At 47.9% G+C, this 22,394-nt stretch overlaps 1 protein-coding gene across 5 annotated transcripts in view; it reads left to right on the top strand.

Annotated features, from left to right (window-relative positions):
* ITPR1 (inositol 1,4,5-trisphosphate receptor type 1) overlaps positions 1-22,394 on the top strand; it is a 1,957,366-nt gene that overhangs the window by 374,412 nt on the left and 1,560,560 nt on the right. The window lies entirely within an intron of this gene.

Genomic DNA, 22,394 nt, shown 5'->3' with positions numbered 1-22,394 from the left:
TCCGCCACACATTAGTTGTCTGAAAAACAAGAACTAGCTGGAGATCACTCGTGACATCACAACGGTTGCTTTGGTCCAGCCTAACCGTGTTACATTAAAGGCTACAAGGAATAGTAATTAAGATTTATCAGCGTTAATATATAAAAAAGAATACACAAAGCATCATGAAATCTTTTATGAACTGAAAAGGGCAACTAGAATGTACATGAGATTTTTTACAAGTACAACTAAGGGAGGGCAGAATGCGGATTGGGTGGACAAAGGGAAGAGAAAGGGATAGAGTATAACATGCCTATCTCATTCCACATTTCAATCAAGATGTTTCTGCAGCTTTAATCCTGTGAAGCGAATGCAGACTTGCAAGGTTGCTCTGTAAACGTAATCCCCAAGTCATAAGCCAATTCGATTGCCTTTCCAACTAACACACGCTGGAAATTCTTTCAGGAAAATCTACCAAACCTGACTCCACCATGGCCAAAAGGTTGTTTTAAAAAATTAAACAGACGCACACCCAAGCCTGGTACCCATGAGAACTCCAAGTCAACATATCAAGACATGTTCATAACTATTTTGATTGAGACATTGCTAGCATGGGAAGATACCACATACACAATACAAGCATTGGTAAAGCCAATAGTTCTCACCAACACAAGATCTATTGGTGTCAATTTATTTTAGCTATGTTGAACAGCAGCCCAACTGTTTTTTTTTCTTAAGTGCTATTACAGTCAATGCAGGCCGCGTCCTAGCGCTTTGTTTTACATTCAACCATCCTGCACCGCAGCCATACAACATGGCAAAAAAAAAGGCCGTATAGTACAGCTATTTGGCTTTGCCTAGGTTTTCTTTGCCATGTTGTACAGCTGTCGATGTGTAGCAAGGTTACGTTTTTTTTTTTAAACACCCAATAAACTATAAAGCTACCAGCGTTAACCATCATAGGCCTTTTTTTTCTTTTAGCCATGCTGCACAGCAGATGTACTGCTGTATAACAGGACTTCAAAAAAACAACCCTGGCGAAGCCAACAGACCTCAGAGGCAAGACCGATCTGCTTTGCCAATGTTTGTAATGCCACTGGGTTATGTGCTTCAGCCCTGGATATAAGGTCTTGTCCCAGGTGTGACCACCGGAACCGGACACAATCTTCTCCATGAGGCTTGCAGACACTGTCAATATTGTACCCACTGGTGAAAACCTGTTTCTCTGACTCCCCACTCTTGGTTGGTGGAGGAGAGGTATGATAGATAATAGATGGACTAGGAGGACGGGGGGTTGCAAATATTCTTTAGATTCCTGAAACTCTGGCATGGACCCAGCTCCCTCTGACAGACCTGCGCTGGACACACCTAAGACCTGTGCATCACTTGAACGTATGACACACTGCAACATGGTGCGGTAACAGTACACAGGTGCAGGCATTCTACAAATTACGTCAACCCCTCAATCAGCATCTGTCAATGACAGGACAACGCTCAGATTACGTTGCCCTTTCTTGCACTTTTTATCTTATCTGGCATTGTCAAAGTATCGCAGGTTAAATATTTGCGAATAGGATGCTTTAATAGCAGTACAATGCACTGGCACAAATTCCATGTCCTAGTACAACAGTGTGTAGTAATACGTTTTAAGCACATCAACTCAAATTGAATGTTCTTCAAAAGACTGCAAATACCAGTCCAATGTAGGGGACCACATGCGTTTCCCTGGTTTATTTCAAACCAGAGCACTTTAAGAACAGCCTACTACATGCTATGGGTACATTATGCACATTACTACATTGAGTGGTTAAACTAGTACAATGCACCAGAGTGACTTTAAATAGAGGCTGGGTGGGACAATACAGCAACTGACTAAGGCAACTCTGACCCCCACCCAGCCCCCTCCCCACCTTCCCCAGACTACATGCATCAGAACACAAGTGTCTGAGGACCAGATGAGATATCTGGACTATTTCCGAGCGGGCAAGGCCAGGCCCCTGGACTCAAGAGACCAGAACACAAAGGATGAATTGGGAAAAGGATGAGCTCGCCCCTCACCTGGCTTGAAACATCTTGATATCTGTGGCACTACGCATCCTAGAATGCACTATGTTTCACTCAGAGTCAATCTACATAATGCAGCATCCTTGTAATGCACCTGGACTTTCAGCCCTGTAGTGGGCCACAAGTCGACGAACAGCACTAGCGAGACAGGACCAGCAATGGCGATATGTCTGACAGATTATTTATAAGATGTGTATCGGTTTTGGTTTTAGTCTATCCCCATGTGCTTGAGTGTATCTGCGAGATGGCAATGTTACATGTGCATGCGTTTTTTGCATAGGCCTGTGAGTGTCTGCATGCCTCGCTGTCTAACTGGGTGCGTGTTTGTGTGTCTGGGTTTTACTTGTCTGTGTCCACATAAATCCATGTGTATGCCCGTTTCTTGGTCTCCGTGTTTGTGTCGGAGTGTATGGGTCTTAGTATGGATAAGTCTATGCGTGGGCGTCTGTCATTGTATGTGTGTGCTTAACATTATTGTAGCATTTGTATAGCGGTTCCCTCTGTGAGCCAGACTATGACAGCATGTGTGGGTATTCTATATGCTGGTGACAATTATTTTTGCAACAAAAAAAGTTTTGCTTTCTAACTAACAAACCTTAACGTAAGCAGCCGCCCGCTCTTTCATGACAGAGCTATGGACAGACACCAATCTCCCTGTAGCCCCTCTTCATATTGCCTGACCTTTCCTTGGAAGGGCAAATGCGACCAGGAGCTGATCAGAGCTTGAAAGTCTTTGTTCTTTCTGTATTAAACTTCAAGCATGTTTTAACGTATAAAGTATGAAGTGCCCTTTCTGCTTTGTTCTAGGAATTCTGAAAGAATGACTTTAAGACAATGGGTTCATTGATGTGAAAAGCTGTAGGCACTTTAAGGATGAAGCGAAGTTTAGTGCGCAGGATAACTGTCCCTCTTGAATTTCAGATATGGATCATTTATTGTAAAGGCTTGTATTTTACTAATTCGCCTTGCAGATGTAAAGGCTAAGAGCAGCGGTTTTCCTTGTAAGATGTTAGATGTCAGCTTTATGTATAGGCTCACAAGGCCTCATCAGTTGCACATTAAACCGTATTCAGCAGTCAAGTAATTTGTGGTTTCTTTACTGGTGGATTAGATCAAAATAGTCGTTTTAAGAATGATTTCATCTATCTGTCAGGTCACAGGGACTTTTTTCATTCCTAGACCATCTACATTTTGAAATTGCCGCCAGTTGTAATCTAATTGAGCTGCGAGATAAACCGGACTGAACTAAGCATAGTAGGCATGGCTACACTTGTGCAGGTGTCGAAGAGAAAGGGTGACACTCATTTGAAAAACACTAATTACAAAATCTTATCCATTATTCCTTGTATGACTTCATGGACTCTGCTCAGGCTTTTGCCAGATTGTCTCTGCTTTGTTGAAATATTTAGTTGGTGAATGGTCATTGTGCTCAGGATACAGGTGGCCAAGTTGAGATTCTGGGTTTGGATGAATCACTTGCCTGCTGTTTCTTTAGAGCAATCCTGGGACTGGTTTGAGTGGAATGGGACGCTGTTCTGACATTAGAAGAAGCTCTGTGTACCAAAATTGTCATGGCCACACCGGAGCTATCCGAGTAATCCGGCACAGTTCCCTTTCCATCTTTATAAGCATTTTTGTAATTGGAGGTATTGCTGGAAAGGCATACACAAATATACCTCTATTTGAAGCATATTCCCCCATGATCCCCTGTGCTGGAATCTGCTCGCGTAATATTTCTTGTTAGTTGTAGTAAACCTATCTAGATGGTGTTGAATTTCCGGCAGCTCCCACTTGTAGCAATCGTTCAGAGAACTGCTTAATACGACCGCCCACTGGTTTGCCTTGCCTTGTACATGCTCCACTTTCATGAAGACCTTGGGTTGGATAAACCAGGTCCATATGTCCTGTTCCTCCCTGGTCAGCAGATATTATCTTGTTCCACCTTGCTTGTTAAATAGAACATTGTGGTCGGGTTTTCTGTTCAAATTAAGAAATCCGACCCTTTAACTCTCGGTGGAAAAGCCTGGAGCCCCAAGTCCTCTGCTTTCAGTTCTAGGAAATTTGTTTCTTTTCATCGCATTACCACTTTCTGCTCTTTTCAAAATCTTAGAGATGTGCTCCCCAGCCTACATAGAAGCATCCGTGGTCATGACATAACTTGGTGACTTGACTAGGAGTGTTGACCCCACTGCACTGTTGACTTGCCTCATCCACCATTGCGTAGCACTCACAATTTGTTATACAGATAACATCGTCGCATAAGCCTCTCCTATGTCCATTGCTTGTTGAATTGTTCCTTATTTATAAATGACAGTTTGGGATGAGATGTGCATGGTGTTACCGTTACTAGAAAAAATTGGAATTACCTAACTAAAGACTTTTTACTTGATAAGGTAGACGCTAATGCTATTATCTTTGAAATTCCTTCCTTTGTATTATACACCTTGCAAATGTGTATCCAGTACTGCCCCAGAAGAACAAGTTACTTACCTTCGGTAACGATGTATCTGTAAGAAACATTAGTTAGTTAGATTCCTCACCTTAGAATATCCCCAGGCGTCAGACTGGATCCGGAGGATTTTTCGTCAGCAATACCCCTTGCGCGTCGCTAGGCGTCGTCTGCGGCTCCGCGTCCGTCGTCGGCGTCGTGCGCCGGGATGACGTCGTCTGAGTACTTGGACGCCGCCCTCGCGCGCTGACGTCAGTTCTTGTACATAGCTTTCCGCGCCAGGAACGCAGAGCCATGCAAAGACCGACACTGGTGCCAAAAACAAAATCTAGGGGCCTGAAAAGGATAACCTTAGATGTCAGTTCGCAGAACGGGGAGGATGGGTGGGTCGGTGAGGAATCTAACTAATGTTTCTTACAGATACATCGTTACTGAAGGTAAGTAACTTGTTCATCTGAAAGAAACACGTTAGTTAGATTCCTCACCTTAGAATAGATACCCAAGCAATACCATCCCCGGTGGTGGGTCTGCGAACCAAGATCACACCAGAAAGTCCTGGAGGACAGAACGGCCAAAGAAGCCATCCCTCCGGACTTGGCTGTCAAGGCAATAATGCCTGGCAAACGTGTGTAGTGAAGCCCACGTCGCCGCCTGACAGATGTCCTGCAAAGGGACACCCCCGTCCCAAAGCAGTAGTAGCCGCTGTGGCCCGAGTAGAATGGGCGCGCAGCCCAGCAGGAGGGTCCTTTTTTGCCAAGGAGTAACAGATTTTGATGCACAAAACGACCCACCAAGAGATGGTCCGTTTGTGCACAGCTTTCCCCTTCTTAGCACCCACGTATCCAACGAAAAGTTGGTCGTCCACCCGGAACTGCTTTGTGCGGTCCAAATAAAAGGAGAGCGCACGTTTTGGGTCCAGACGGTGGAGCCTCTCTTCCTCTTTGGAAGGATGCGGAGGCGGAAAGAAGGTGGGCAAGGTGACAGACTGCCCAAGATGAAAGGGAGTCACCACTTTCGGAAGAAAGGAGGGACGAGGCCGAAGGACAACCTTGTCTGGATGAACAGACAGAAAGGGAGGCTTTGAAGATAAAGCCTGGAGCTCACTCACCCGTGTAGCCGAGGTGATGGCTACCAGAAAAGCAGTCTTAAGCGTCAGCAGACGAAGAGGACAATTATGAAGAGGCTCAAAGGGAGCACACATTAGAAATGTGAGAACAAGATTCAAGTCCCACTGAGGCATTACAAAAGGGACAGGAGGGAACGTGTGAGTAATGCCTTTTAGAAAGCGTGTAACAGGGGACTTGAAAAGAGAAGGCTGATCAGGAAGCCGCAAGAAGGCAGAGATGGCAGCAAGATAACCTTTCAGGGTGCCCAGGGCAGAGCCCTGCCGCGCCAAAGAAAGAAGAAAGAGGAGAACCTCAGAAAGAGGGGCGGAAAGGGGATCCACAGCCTTTGCTGTGCACCATGCCACAAATTTGTTCCACCGGCAGGCGTATACAGTCTCTGTGGAGGGACGCCTGGCTGCCAGAATGATATCACAGACTTCAGGAGGCAAGTCAAATGGCATCAACTGCCGCCGCTCAATCTCCACGCATGGAGGTGGAGGCTGGACAGGTTCGGGTGGAGGACCGTCCCTTGCTGCTGCGACAGAAGGTCCTCCCGAAGGGGCAGACGTATCGGGGGATCGGTCAACATACTGAGTAGCTTGGGATACCAGTACCTTCGTGCCCAATCCGGAGCCACCAAGATGACTTGGGCCCGGTCGCGCCTGATCTTCTTCATCACTCTGGGCAGAAGTGGTATAGGCGGAAAGGCGTACAACAGACCGCAACTCCACTCGTGACAAAGCATCGCCGAGCGAGTGCCGCCTTGGAATTTCCAAGGCGCAGAACTGCTGACATTGCGCGTTCTCTTCGGTGACGAATAGATCTAACCAAGGCTCTCCCCACTGCTGAAAGAGACCTTGCGCCACTTCGGAGTTCAGACGCCATTCGTGATCCATCATGCACCGGCGGCTGAGTTCGTCCGCTCCGGCATTCAGAGAGCCCGCCAGATGTTGAACCACTAGGGTGACGCCCTGGTGTTCCAGCCATGTCCAGAGGCGCAGAGCCTCCTGACAAAGGGTCCACGACCCCACCCCGCCCGGTTTGTTGCAATACCACATGGCGGTGGTGTTGTCCGTGAACACCTGCACGACGCTTCCCCCTGACAGAGGGAAGGAAGGCTTTCAGTGCAAGCCGGATCGCTCTCAACTCCAACAGGTTGATGTGGAGACGAGACTCCGCCGGAGACCAGAGGCCTCTGATCTCCGCCTCTCCCATATGGCCACCCCATCCCAGGAGGGACGCATCCGTCACTACGACATGCTCCGGTTGGGGAAGGGAGAGGCTTTTGCCCTTGACCCAATCGCGGTCCGTGAGCCACCACTGCAACTGCCGTGCAGTGCCCTCCGAGATCAAGACCTGGTCGGACAGGTTGCCGTGATGCTGGGCCCACTGAAACTTCAGGTCCCACTGCAGAGCCCGCATGCGCCGCCTGGCGTGATGCACTAGTAGGATGCAGGAGGCCATCAGCCCCAGAAGCCGCAACACTAGCCTGACCGAAACCCAGGATAGAGGCCGAAAGATGGGAATCGGGGCCTGTATATCCCGGACCCACTGTTCCGGTGGATGGACCCGGAACTGCGCCGAATCGACAACCGCTCCGATGAAGAGGAGCTTCTGAGAGGGACTCAGGTGTGACTTCGGCATGTTGATGGAAAATCCCAGCAAATGCAGGAGATCCGCCATAGTCTGGAGGTGGGAGACGACTGTCTGGGGCGAGCCCGCCTTCATCAACCAGTCGTCGAGTTAGGGGAAGACTGGAACCCCTGATCTGCGCAGGTGAGCTGCGACCACCGCCATCACTTTCGTGAACACCCGAGGGGCACTGGTGAGGCCGAAGGGGAGCATGGTAAATTGAAAGTGCTCTGGGCCCACCGTGAACCGCAGGTAACGCCGGTGGGCCGGCAGGACGGGGATGTGGAAATATGCGTCCTGCAAGTCCAACGCTACCATCCAGTCTCCGGGGTCTAGGGCAGCTAGAACCTGAGCCAAAGTCAACATCTTGAACCGTTCCTTCCGGAGGAAGGCATTGACGTTCCGGAGGTCCAAAATAGGGCGTAGGCCCCCTTTGCCCTTCTTGGGAACCAGAAAGTAGTGGGAATAACAACCACGACCTACTTCTGGGCTCGGAACGCGCTCGACGGCCCCCTTGGCCAAGAGGGCCGAAACTTCCTCGTGGAGAAGATGCAAATGATCCCCCGAGATACGGTGGTGGTGCTGCGGTGGCATGGCTGGAGGGGTCGTCTCGAAGGGGAGGGAGTAGCCCCTTCGGACGATTTGTAGCACCCACCTGTCCGATGTGATGGACCGCCAGTGGAGCAGGTGATGGCGAACTCTGCCGCCCACTTGCGTGGAATGGGCCTGAAAGCTCGGACTAGGGAGGCTTTGAGGCAGATGCTGCCGGGGTGGATGTGGGCTGACCTCGTCGTCCTCCAGAACCGCCTCGGCGGAATCCGCGACCGCGCGCAGGTTGGTTCTGCGGCTGGTGGCTAGGCGCACGTGAGGAGGCACCCCTTCCTTGGCCACGAAAGGGGCGAAAGGCGGAAGTTTGCGACCGCGGGGCCGAGAGGCCCAGGGACTTGGCCGTAGCCCGGGAGTCCTTAAAGCGATTCAGCGCACTGTCCGCTTTCTCGCCAAAAAGGCGAGTGCCATCAAAGGGCATGTCCATGAGAGTGCTCTGGACATCGCCCGAAAATGACGTGGACCGCAGCCAGGCGTGACGTCTAAGCGCCACTGTGGTAGAAATGGCCCTACCCAGCGAGTCCGTGGTGTCAAGCCCACACCGTATAGCGTGTCGCGCGGCATCCCTCCCATCGGCCAGAGCCTGGGTAAGTCGTGTCCGGACCTCCTCCGGACACAGGGGCAGCGCGTCCTCCACAGAGAGTGGGAATAACGGTCCAAGCGACAAGCGGTGTTCAAAGACCGCAGGCCCAAACTAAGGGAGGAGTACAGCTTCTTGCCGAACTGTTCCAGTCTCTTGGAATCCCGGTCCAGCGGGGCGGTCGGGAAAGAGGATTGGGAGGTAGAGGCCTGGATAACCAGGCTCTCAGGGGTAGGGTGTTGGGACAGGAAACTGGGGTCGCCCGGAGCAGGGCGGTGGCGCCTGGCGACGTTCCGGTCCACAGGAGGAACTGTGGAGGGCTTGGACCAGGTGCCCTGCAGAATATCAATGAGGGCCTCATTGAATTGCAGCAGAGGCTCAGTGGAGCTTGCTGCAGACTGAAGCACCTCAGTAAGGACGTTAGTCCTCACAGCCACGGCAGGCAGCTCGAGCCCAAGGGCTGCGGCCGCCTTGCGCAGCACCACAGAGAAAGCAGCGCCCTCCTCCGAAGCCATAGTCGGCGGAGACAAATCCAGTGTCTGGAGAGGTATCCAGGCCACTGGCCTCCCCCAGTTCATCTGCCCAGTCCTGGGACAGTTGAGCCTGAGCAGCCATAGGATCCTCGGATCCCTCCCAGTTGTCCCCATCATCCGATTCCTGGTATACAGGAGAAAGTAACGGAGCCGGGTGGTAGACATAGTGTGTCTCTAGCGGCGCCGATCGCGGCGTCCATCGATGCCGGGTCCGGAGAGGGACTGAACTGGGGCTCGACGTCTAGCGGAGTCGACGTCGGCGGTGGTACCGGTGTCGACGCCGGCGGAGGAGGCGTGACTAGGTCGACCGGCGTCGGCGGGGAATCTAACGGGTCCCACGGGCGCTTGCGGCGTCGAGGCCGGAGCCGTAAACGGCGCCGGAGCCACCGGCAGGCGGAGCCAGGTTCCTCATGGCCGAGAGGAAGGCACTGACTTCCGCCGGCGTCGCGTTAGTCCCAGGGACCGGAGGGTATGGGGACGGGCGCGGCGCCTGCGGCTCCGCCGGAGCTGCGGGGGTGGAACCACCCTGACCCTCGGCCGAGTCGCGCGACCGGCGATGTCGCCTCTTGGACTGCTTGGACTGCTTGGACTGCTTGGACTGCTTGGACTGCTTGGACTGCTTGGACTGCTTGGACTGCTTGGACTGCTTGGACTGCTTGGACTGCTTGGACTGCTTGGACTGCTTGGACTGCTTGGACTGCTTGGACTGCTTGGACTGCTTGGACTGCTTGGACTGCTTGGACTGCTTGGACTGCTTGGACTGCTTGGACTGCTTGGACTGCTTGGACTGCTTGGACTGCTTGGACTGCTTGGACTGCTTGGACTGCTTGGACTGCTTGGACTGCTTGGACTGCTTGGACTGCTTGGACTGCTTGGACTGCTTGGACTGCTTGGACTGCTTGGACTGCTTGGACTGCTTGGACTGCTTGGACTGCTTGGACTGCTTGGACTGCTTGGACTGCTTGGACTGCTTGGACTGCTTGGACTGCTTGGACTGCTTGGACTGCTTGGACTGCTTGGACTGCTTGGACTGCTTGGACTGCTTGGACTGCTTGGACTGCTTGGACTGCTTGGACTGCTTGGACTGCTTGGACTGCTTGGACTGCTTGGACTGCTTGGACTGCTTGGACTGCTTGGACTGCTTGGACTGCTTGGACTGCTTGGACTGCTTGGACTGCTTGGACTGCTTGGACTGCTTGGACTGCTTGGACTGCTTGGACTGCTTGGACTGCTTGGACTGCTTGGACTGCTTGGACTGCTTGGACTGCTTGGACTGCTTGGACTGCTTGGACTGCTTGGACTGCTTGGACTGCTTGGACTGCTTGGACTGCTTGGACTGCTTGGACTGCTTGGACTGCTTGGACTGCTTGGACTGCTTGGACTGCTTGGACTGCTTGGACTGCTTGGACTGCTTGGACTGCTTGGACTGCTTGGACTGCTTGGACTGCTTGGACTGCTTGGACTGCTTGGACTGCTTGGACTGCTTGGACTGCTTGGACTGCTTGGACTGCTTGGACTGCTTGGACTGCTTGGACTGCTTGGACTGCTTGGACTGCTTGGACTGCTTGGACTGCTTGGACTGCTTGGACTGCTTGGACTGCTTGGACTGCTTGGACTGCTTGGACTGCTTGGACTGCTTGGACTGCTTGGACTGCTTGGACTGCTTGGACTGCTTGGACTGCTTGGACTGCTTGGACTGCTTGGACTGCTTGGACTGCTTGGACTGCTTGGACTGCTTGGACTGCTTGGACTGCTTGGACTGCTTGGACTGCTTGGACTGCTTGGACTGCTTGGACTGCTTGGACTGCTTGGACTGCTTGGACTGCTTGGACTGCTTGGACTGCTTGGACTGCTTGGACTGCTTGGACTGCTTGGACTGCTTGGACTGCTTGGACTGCTTGGACTGCTTGGACTGCTTGGACTGCTTGGACTGCTTGGACTGCTTGGACTGCTTGGACTGCTTGGACTGCTTGGACTGCTTGGACTGCTTGGACTGCTTGGACTGCTTGGACTGCTTGGACTGCTTGGACTGCTTGGACTGCTTGGACTGCTTGGACTGCTTGGACTGCTTGGACTGCTTGGACTGCTTGGACTGCTTGGACTGCTTGGACTGCTTGGACTGCTTGGACTGCTTGGACTGCTTGGACTGCTTGGACTGCTTGGACTGCTTGGACTGCTTGGACTGCTTGGACTGCTTGGACTGCTTGGACTGCTTGGACTGCTTGGACTGCTTGGACTGCTTGGACTGCTTGGACTGCTTGGACTGCTTGGACTGCTTGGACTGCTTGGACTGCTTGGACTGCTTGGACTGCTTGGACTGCTTGGACTGCTTGGACTGCTTGGACTGCTTGGACTGCTTGGACTGCTTGGACTGCTTGGACTGCTTGGACTGCTTGGACTGCTTGGACTGCTTGGACTGCTTGGACTGCTTGGACTGCTTGGACTGCTTGGACTGCTTGGACTGCTTGGACTGCTTGGACTGCTTGGACTGCTTGGACTGCTTGGACTGCTTGGACTGCTTGGACTGCTTGGACTGCTTGGACTGCTTGGACTGCTTGGACTGCTTGGACTGCTTGGACTGCTTGGACTGCTTGGACTGCTTGGACTGCTTGGACTGCTTGGACTGCTTGGACTGCTTGGACTGCTTGGACTGCTTGGACTGCTTGGACTGCTTGGACTGCTTGGACTGCTTGGACTGCTTGGACTGCTTGGACTGCTTGGACTGCTTGGACTGCTTGGACTGCTTGGACTGCTTGGACTGCTTGGACTGCTTGGACTGCTTGGACTGCTTGGACTGCTTGGACTGCTTGGACTGCTTGGACTGCTTGGACTGCTTGGACTGCTTGGACTGCTTGGACTGCTTGGACTGCTTGGACTGCTTGGACTGCTTGGACTGCTTGGACTGCTTGGACTGCTTGGACTGCTTGGACTGCTTGGACTGCTTGGACTGCTTGGACTGCTTGGACTGCTTGGACTGCTTGGACTGCTTGGACTGCTTGGACTGCTTGGACTGCTTGGACTGCTTGGACTGCTTGGACTGCTTGGACTGCTTGGACTGCTTGGACTGCTTGGACTGCTTGGACTGCTTGGACTGCTTGGACTGCTTGGACTGCTTGGACTGCTTGGACTGCTTGGACTGCTTGGACTGCTTGGACTGCTTGGACTGCTTGGACTGCTTGGACTGCTTGGACTGCTTGGACTGCTTGGACTGCTTGGACTGCTTGGACTGCTTGGACTGCTTGGACTGCTTGGACTGCTTGGACTGCTTGGACTGCTTGGACTGCTTGGACTGCTTGGACTGCTTGGACTGCTTGGACTGCTTGGACTGCTTGGACTGCTTGGACTGCTTGGACTGCTTGGACTGCTTGGACTGCTTGGACTGCTTGGACTGCTTGGACTGCTTGGACTGCTTGGACTGCTTGGACTGCTTGGACTGCTTGGACTGCTTGGACTGCTTGGACTGCTTGGACTGCTTGGACTGCTTGGACTGCTTGGACTGCTTGGACTGCTTGGACTGCTTGGACTGCTTGGACTGCTTGGACTGCTTGGACTGCTTGGACTGCTTGGACTGCTTGGACTGCTTGGACTGCTTGGACTGCTTGGACTGCTTGGACTGCTTGGACTGCTTGGACTGCTTGGACTGCTTGGACTGCTTGGACTGCTTGGACTGCTTGGACTGCTTGGACTGCTTGGACTGCTTGGACTGCTTGGACTGCTTGGACTGCTTGGACTGCTTGGACTGCTTGGACTGCTTGGACTGCTTGGACTGCTTGGACTGCTTGGACTGCTTGGACTGCTTGGACTGCTTGGACTGCTTGGACTGCTTGGACTGCTTGGACTGCTTGGACTGCTTGGACTGCTTGGACTGCTTGGACTGCTTGGACTGCTTGGACTGCTTGGACTGCTTGGACTGCTTGGACTGCTTGGACTGCTTGGACTGCTTGGACTGCTTGGACTGCTTGGACTGCTTGGAATGCTTGGAATGCTTGGAATGCTTGGAATGCTTGGAATGCTTGGAATGCTTGGAATGCTTGGAATGCTTGGAATGCTTGGAATGCTTGGAATGCTTGGAATGCTTGGAATGCTTGGAATGCTTCGACTTCTTGGAATGCTTCGACTTACCCGAAGACTTGGATCCCGATGACCGATGGTGACGTCGGCTGCGGCTCCGCGACCGATCCTTGGACCTCCTCCTGGACCGGGATCGAGAGGCGCGCGGAGCCGAGTGGCGAATCTCGAAGCTTACGGGACCGCTCCCGTCTAGCCTTCGAGGTCAGGGCCTTACAGTCCGAGCACGACCCCGCGTCGTGGTCGAGGCCCAAACAGTACAGGCACCGGCGGTGATGGTCCGTAACCGTCATCAGGCGGCTACAGTCAGCACAGGCTTTAAAACCAGGCATCCTACCGGCACCGGAGTCGAGAGAGGATCAAAAAGGATCAAAAAATGTAGTCAAAAATTGACTAAAGGGGTAGCTCTCCCGGATCTGCGCTTACTGGCGCGGAAAAAAGAACTGACGTCAGTGCGCGAGGGCGGCGTCTAAGTACTCCGTCATCCCGGCGCACGACGCCGACTATGGACGCGGAGCCGCAGACGACGCCTAGCGACGTGCAAGGGGTATTGCTGACGAAAAATCTTCCGGATCCAGTCTGACGCCTGGGGATATTCTAAGGTGAGGAATCTAACGTGTTTCTTTCAGATCTGTAATTGCGTCTGCAATCACACACAATTTCACATTTATTTGGAGACCCAGATCTACGAGAAGTTGAAGACATGCCCTTGTAGAACCCATTATAGCCATGTGCGTCTTTTCTTTTATTAACCAATTGTCCAGATAAGGAAACAACTGATGGCCATTTCATCTCTGGTACACTGCTGCCAGTGTCATGGATTTATTGAATATTCTTGAGGCAGACTTTACCAATTGAGGGTTCTACCATTCCGGTAGTGACATCTGGCCACCTCAAATCTTAGATACTGCCTGTGGTTTACATGTATGAGGATGTGAAAATAGGGATCAAGAAGATTCATTGATTTCATGTGGCCTCCTGGGTTTCACTGGAAGACATCCTGAGCATACTCATGCTGAATTATTGTTTTTTTAGGTACTTGTTGAGGTGTATCAGATAGAACACCTATCTCCGTTTTCCATTCTTCAGCAGAAAAAAGTTGGAATAAAAACCTGTTTATGCAATTTTGTGATTTCTTCTATTGCTCCCTTCAGTATCTTTCTATTAAGGGGAAATACTCAAAGATGTTGGTATGACCTCCTGATAGATGGATTGCATGTAGGTTTCTGAATAAATTGTAGTGTCCATACAAAATGTAGAAGACCCATTTGTCAGAAGAGATGGACTTCCAGTATTTGTAATAGTTGTTTGGGGTGTCTTTGAAATTTAAGGGAGGCAAATCTAGAGAAGAGACAAGTGTCACTATTTTGCCACCATCTCCTAGAAGACTCCTATCCTTTTCCTGTAGATCTTCTCCTACCTGGTTCTCTGGAGAAAGTTGTCTGTGAACGTCTAAACTGCTGAGAGAACTATTGACGATATCCCTGTGGTGATACAGCTCATATAAAGCTGGTATCCCCTTCTAAAGGAATATTGTCCTCTGCTTCTACCACCTCAAAGATGGAAACCTACTCTGTTGAAGCACTCTTAACGAGCTTGCAGTCTCCGTGTCAGGCTTGATTTGTGGTAGGGGGTCTGTGCTTTCCTATTAAAGATTCTCCATTGTAAGGCTGGTCTAAACCTTTTGACTGCACCTCCGTTCTGAAAGAAGTTGCCCTTAGCCAGCCCTGCCTTCTCAAGAATGCTGCTCCAGCCATTTGTCAAACTGGTGAGGACTGCATCCATTGCTGTATTGATTATTTCTGAGGATGTTCTTACCTCTTCTTGAAGGATATTAAGGATGGCTCTAGTTTCCTGTTTTTATCCTCTGGTAGAGAACCTAGGATTTGCGTTGGGTCTGACCACATCTGGCGGTAACACCAACCCAGTATCTCCATAGCATTGGACACCTTTATTGTGATTGCTGCCATGGCTGAAAAACGCTTAACTATGTTATCCAGTTCAGCTCCTCCAGATAGGAAGGGTAGGAAACTAGACGTCATCTGGTTTTTGATCTCCTTTGTGCTGCTTGCATAACTGAATCTGGCTTCAGGTGACCAGTCTGGTAGCCTGGAGAATTGTCTGGAGACTTGTATGTATTTTTTTAACAAGTCTCTATTACATTTGCTACTGCCACTGTATAATGGTTCTTCATGACCTTAACAGCAACAAATATGGGACCCCCTTAGAATTTACTTAAGGTCAGGGAAAAAGGGGAAAAAGAACTATCATATAATAAGATTTCCCTCACGACCTCTATTACTGGTAATACAATTTAATTGTGATAGGGAAGAGAAAGGGCCTAAAAACAGTGATGCACCACACAAAGATTGAGAATTTTTTGCTTTTTTTATTTTTTATAATTTAACCTTTTTCTATTGTTCTTTGAGAAGATTCAATACATTTCTTTATATTATCAAAAAATAAATTCAATATTTAATATTCACTGACTAAATTCATTACAGTGAAAACTGCATCATCAATTAACATCAAACAGTAGTCCCTGGGACAAACTAATATAGATCACAGAGGAACTATATCATCACACAATCTCATCTACACACATACCAAAACATTCCACATTCATGCACCTTTCGTACAACAGAGGAGGAAAGAATCTATCGTATATTGAACATTGGAGACACAAAATACATAGTGATCTCCTATGGTTGACACAACAACTGCAAAGGCAGGATGGTAATGTCAGAGGTCGACTCGTTTCGATGGCATAAGCGCCACCTTCATCAGGACCACAGGTATATTCAAAAACCGCCAAGCCCAGGGAATACCTGAAAACATATACATAAAAACTAATCAGTAAATGGCCCAGAATTCCCTATTAAAATTACAGAGAAAAGATTTCTTCACATGTTAGGTGACAACTCAATGAAAATGAAATTTTGCCAAAAGAGAGAGAGAAAAATATACAGAGATGAGAGAGGGTCATTATGGAGCGATGTTGTTATCAATACTCCATTATTTTAGCCTGTGTATTCATATTACATAAAGTCAGCAATGGAAAGGCAATTTATTCCCAGACCTTTCTCCAATTGAGAACAGCTACTCACAAGGCAAGTAGAGATAATGTCCCACCACCATTAAAGCATAGAACACCATGTGTAACACCAACATTACAGTCCTCTGTGCAATACCTAAACCCAAATGCTACAAAGGAAAAGGAACTTACTTGTTTATTAAAGAGTTCCTATTAGAGACGTGTCATCACGTGTTAAATATTAAGGATTTCGATAATCTGTCAAGAGAGTACAAAGGACTTATTATTAGATTATCTATATCGTTAAAGGCCGAAGCTAATGATACGAGGGCGAGTATGTTCCAATACCTGTAGTTAATAATAGGTTTCACTGCCCGTCCTCAAAAATCAACAGATTACAACGAGGTCACAATCTCCGAAGGATGTTGGTATCCAAATGTTTTTCTAGAAAGCCAGAGACCAATGTAGTATCACCTTTATAGTGGCACTAAAGTTAACAGAGAAAGGGAAAGTTGAAAGTCTACTTATATTAACATAAGCAAGGGCTCCTATGAAATATTCTAGAGTTATTTTTCTTAAGAAAACACCACCAACGTATTTAACAGTTGGTTATCTAACAAGTAATTTCTTTTAAGAGGGCGTACCTACTCTATAGTGCTCATGCCACCAGGTATTTAGTACTAAGTGTTAAAAGTAGTTGGTCTGTGCGTCTGTACTGGTAAACTGATTTACATAAATGTACAGTTTTTAAACACAATGAAAAAGTTTGACTATATTCTGATGACAAATTCGGAGATTACTGCTATTATATTCCTAAGAGAAACGATTCTATAGATAGAAATGAACTTATTCCAAATAATCTGGTCCAAGAATGTAAAGGCTAACCTTTTATAAGATTCGAGTAAGGAGTCGTCTTCAAAATCAGTTTTTCAACAAAGATTTATGTTGCAGGGGTTTCAACCGCTAAACCATGACATCTAAAAGAACGCCAAAACATGAAAGAATATAAGAAGCGCTGTAATAGGCTTTACACCAAATTATGCTAGAAGAAAGAAATGTGAAGAGATGTGTCGATAATAAGCACCTCTTCATAAGTGGTGTATACGCCAAACGGCTTACCTCTTCTATGGAGTTCCTTCGACATCAAACGATTCCCGGCCAAACGATCGTTCGGAGAGACCACCAGAAACTGAGCGGCAGCACGCATTCACGTCGTGACCCTCAACCTGATATGTTGGTAACTAGCCAATAGGACCAACACAAAGTAAAAGTGGGCGGGGTATGATTAAACAGGCTAAAAAGAAAGAAAGAGGACTGCCTTACAAAATTAGTCAGCACCATTTTGGGACGGGTGCCATTCAATCAACCATTAATGATAGTCCCTACATCAGGGATTATGCGGCGGAGATTGAGATTATACAGAACTTTATTGTCCCATACTGTCTGGAAAAAGACATGACTCTATTTGTTAAATAAATAAAAATACATATCGCCCATAAATTTCGTAAGGTAAGCGCATATCGTAAATGGTGTGTGATTCAAGATAAAACGGTGAGAGAATTATAAGCAAATACCACAGTGCAAAAATTATCTCAAGAAATTTCTCTCAAGAAAAAGTTTAGGATAGCACTCGTGATACAAGAAAAAATAATGATATGTGTAAATATCAAAAGATCCGAGTACTATGCTATAGAGACACTGAGAAACTAATATCTCACAGGGTACGTCTCTCGAGAGTAAGTAAAAGATAATTATTGAATTCAAAATTAGTCATTTTAGAAGTAACTAGGGGACTCGCGTAAGCTACCCGAATCTGCAATGCTAGACTGGGAGTTGACAAGGTGTGACATAATCTATGGTACTTGTTATTACCTGTCACAGCTACAGATAATAGCAAAATACAGGTCATCAAAGTAAATTGTACGATGCCTGAAAAAGTAAACTAATCACTTCAGATGAAAATGCCCCCATCTTTTAGATAATAAAGATACCCAGGATGTATAAGTGACCTCACCAAGACTGAGTCACATACCATTGTATATCCAGATTCAAACCTTTTTTGACACTGTTGAAGGTAAAAATCCAATAAGTTTCGCATTGTTTACGGATAGTCTCCATCGGTATCCCCGCTTTGCTCTGAATTTTTTCCAGAATAAGCCATTTGAACTCACTTTCCAAATGGTTTTTCTCAATACAGTGTTGCACGAGTGGAGCTGTAATCGTCTTGGTGCGTATAGCTGATTTATGCTCGCTATATCTGATGCGAAATTCTCGTGCAGTTTCTCCGATATATGCTAAGCCACAAGGACAAACTAGCATATATACAATATTGTGACTTCTACAATTGGTTAGGGATCTTAACTTCACACATTTTCCCTCATATTGTATAGTCTGTGACCATAGCACTATCGCAGGCATGGCAAGAGCCATAACGCCCGCCGTATCTTCGAGCGGGCGTTATACCCTCAGGTTTAAGGGTACGCAATATTCCAGCTCTCTTCGTAGAAATCCGTAAGTTCCTGGAGCGGTGGTCACTTATTGATAACCGCTGCTCCAGGGACTGGATGATCCTTATAATAGAAACTGCTAGAGAGGTTATGGCAGTGTTAAATCAAGAAATATTAACTCTAGAAGACAAATTAAAGACCTACCGCCTTGGATGATGCCAAGGCGAAACTTGAAAAAGTTAATTCTGAATTGAAAGATTTTGACATCTATCTCACAAATAAAAAAACTGAAAAATTAAAGGACATCAGATGGTATACAGAAGAAAAAGCATACCCTTACCTTAATGCAACATACTACCAAGATTGGAACCAAAATCAAGACCACCAAGGGTACAACAACTATAACCCTAGAAGAAGAATAGTAAACTTCTCAGACACATTCATCAGATTCGGATAATGACAATGGACAGGATGTGCCAGGTGGACAATATGGCTCATATAGGGGTAGACGGATGGCACAACAATCATTTCGTGGTTAATCTCCTTTTTTATCGAGAGGCCGGGATTATTCAAGCGTGTGGATCTATGAAAGATTCAATATTGGAGAAACATTTATGCAACCCTGAACCCTGTCCGGCAACTTAATATTCATGTGTGCTCTGTAAACCAGTGACACATTTTAAGCAGGGACTCTGTCTCTACTTCTCGCATTGCTGGCTGTACAGATATTTGCTAGGAATAACAGTTTGCTGGATTATGGAGTCCTGTCAGTCTGTTTGTCCTTGTACTGCCTATAGTTTGAATCCAAAGAGGCTTAAGGTGTCCTAAGATTCCATCAGTTTGTATTAGATTACCTGCGGATATTCTGTAGATATGAACTGCAGCCTGTATGCAACTGACACCAGATTGTTTTTTGTCCACTGTATGTTTTTACTTCAACACAGTTTTGTATTGTTTATCCAGCTTGTGGCGCCATGCTGGCTGAAATTGAATATGTAGAACACTGGTGAAGATTCTAGGTAGAGCTTGAAGCTCTAACCCTCAAAACCACTGACAAGCATGACTTCTACCTATGGGATAGTAAGTTGTTGACCTGAATAGGTTTTTGAAGTTGGATATAATTCCATTCATCAGTCAGACAGCTAGAAAGTTCTGCGGGTTACTCCTGTGGTCATATTTTCATCAATGACCTACCCTTGATGTGCTATTTTAACTAGTAAATGCACCCGCTTCTCTATTCCCGGTTGCAGTATCTCACTCTGGTGTTTATTATCTTTGCCCATAAGGCTTCTTGGCAGTGGGGAAACTCAATGAGTAGAGAATAAAGTGCCCAGGTCTTACTATATCCTGAAATTTGTGATGTTGCTTGTGCGTTGCATGTATTTATGTATTTTGATAATGTAAAAAGATATTTGTGCAAGTGAGGTGACTATTAGATGAAGAAAACTGAAGTTTTTTTAAAACCAATTTTACTATGTCAAGTCATATACAGTGCAGTGCTCCTTAACCCAGGAAACACCTGCCACATCCGACACTGCAGATAATTGTCTGACAATTAGTTTATACATTATCATAGTCCTGAAATACATTATAACGTACACACATTGAAACTGCCCCCCATTTCACTAACACATTGCTGTGTTTCGGTTGCCACCCCATCCCACAAATCCATTCCCTCACCACTTGTCCGGCCCTTACCCTAGGGGCCTGCATATCAAGGTAGAAACAGATGCATGCACCGGGTCTAAGTCCAGGCCTTGATAATCTGCCTATCGTTTCCAGATTTTGGGTTGCTTTTGCGGTCAGCCCCTAGCCTTGAATATCGTGAAATCTAACCCCATGCTAAAATCCAGCCCATTTTTCCAAGCCGAGAGGAGGGGAGGGGGGGGGCATTGCCTAACATAGCCTTTCTATATCTTTAGCCAAGGTCGGCCCCAGCAGTACTAGATGCCTCTTGTATAGGTTACCTCCCATACCCTCCATGATATGCAGAATTGCCAATCTCGGTGAGGAGGGGATCTCCCATCCCAACACCTCCGCCAAGCAGGCCAGCACCACTCTCCAAAATTTCGTGAGTGCTGTAGTGTGCCAAATGGTATGAATTCGGGACCCCTCCTCCTGACCACAAAGCAGACACATCGGGGATGTCACCAGACCCACCCTCCAGTCTGAGCTTGGTATAATACATCCAGTGAAGGTATTTAAATTGAAAGATGCAACCACGTTGCTATCGCTGCTTCCCTAGGAGAGGTCAGTGCGTGAACTGTTGGATTTTGCTGTGGGGTTTGGACTCATGATTAAAGCCATGCCTAAGTGGACACACGCTAGTGAAAGTCTTGGGCAGGATTGAGTTGGTGATTGAGACCCCAAGAGTGAAGGTCTCTTGATCGACGTGTAATCAACATACATGAAGTACATGTCTGTAGTTTGCAGCAAACACGGGGTGGGGGCTCTTTTAGTTTTGTAGCAATTGGTAGTTTTGTGTGAATAGCAGGACATGTTATTACTTGGGTAAAATGTACCTTGAAGTTCAAAACTAAAACATTCTAAATGGACAATTGCTGTGAAAACACACAAAGTGAACAAGCTGATCTGAAAAGCCTGGCACGAGGCCACTTTAGTCACACTGTGGAGTGTGGGAACTTCTTATAAACCATTCACACGTGTGGTTTTTGCAAGCACGAGTCAGGGAGACTAATACTACCATAGCACGTAATTTCTTTTTGTTGATTGAGCAATTCCATTTAGTTTCAGGCAACACATGTAACTAATAAACTGAACAGAATGTACTCTTCTAGTCTTAGGTTTGTGTAAAATTTAAACATTTGTACTATTACGGTTAGAGATTCAACCACTAGTTACCCCCAAGCCAGGTGGATATAGTTTTGCTTTCATAAGTTAAGCTGATTTGTCAAATATTACTTAAAATTATTTTTAACACAATTCAAGCTCAAAGTAGTGATTTTCATAGCTTTAGCATCTGCAGCAGGACAAGATCAAAGAATTGCCATAACCCAAAGTGCTTTTCTAGGTCGAGCCTTCTAGGCCGTGCATGTGCTGTCTTGTAAGGAATATAGTGGCTTACTGTGAACAGAGGACTTGGATCCAGCCTATTGCTTGTCACTGGTTGGCTTTCATTTTCACTCATTTGCCAGCTTATTAGTGCCCCAGCTTGTTCATCTTGGGTTTGGCTTTTCCATGGAGTATCCCCTCTTTGCCATTGTTTTGATTGGTTGGTATGTCTGCTTCCCTTGCTTGCTTTTCAAAGCACTACTTTTGTGTGAAGCATTCCATGATTGCGACTGTGGCGGCTCCTCCGCTAAAGTGGAGGACCATTGCTCCACTGCTTTTCGAAGTGGAAAAAATAGGAAAAATAAATAACTTGCCTTATCATTTTATTTGATCCTGCTGTGGCGTCTAGGGTGGGCGCTTCCACTCTGCCCTCCGAGCAGAGGGGGGAGGATTGGTGGGCACTGTGTGGGCATGAATGTTTGACCTGCTCTCTCAGGCCAGCCAAACATTCATGCGCATTTTGCATGTTATCAGTGCAGGCTGCATTACAGCCTGCGTGGTGAGCATGATCAGGCTCCCATTTCCTGGCTGAGCGCTGAACCACAGCGCTCAGACCAATCCAGTGTTATTTGGCTAATGGGAGCCTGGGTGCCTTCTGCTTCATGTTACCACCGAAGCCAGGAAGAGGACGGAGGGCCGGTGGCCTGCGGGCAAGTTTATTTATTTTTAATCCCCCTCCCCCTCTTTGCCCCCCCCCCCCCTCCTCCCCACCCTACTGCTGCTTCCCTGGAGCAGCCTCCACTGGCAGTCTCCCTTACGTACCCATCTGCCCCTGCACACCAGACTGCTTTTCCCTGCCCTATCAATCTTGCTCTTATCCATGT

This window comes from Triturus cristatus, chromosome 9 (genome assembly GCF_964204655.1).
Source record: "Triturus cristatus chromosome 9, aTriCri1.1, whole genome shotgun sequence".
Lineage (NCBI taxonomy): Eukaryota > Metazoa > Chordata > Amphibia > Caudata > Salamandridae > Triturus > Triturus cristatus.
The sequence above is the reverse complement of the archived record's forward strand: the minus strand, read 5'-3'. Positions and strand labels throughout refer to the sequence as shown.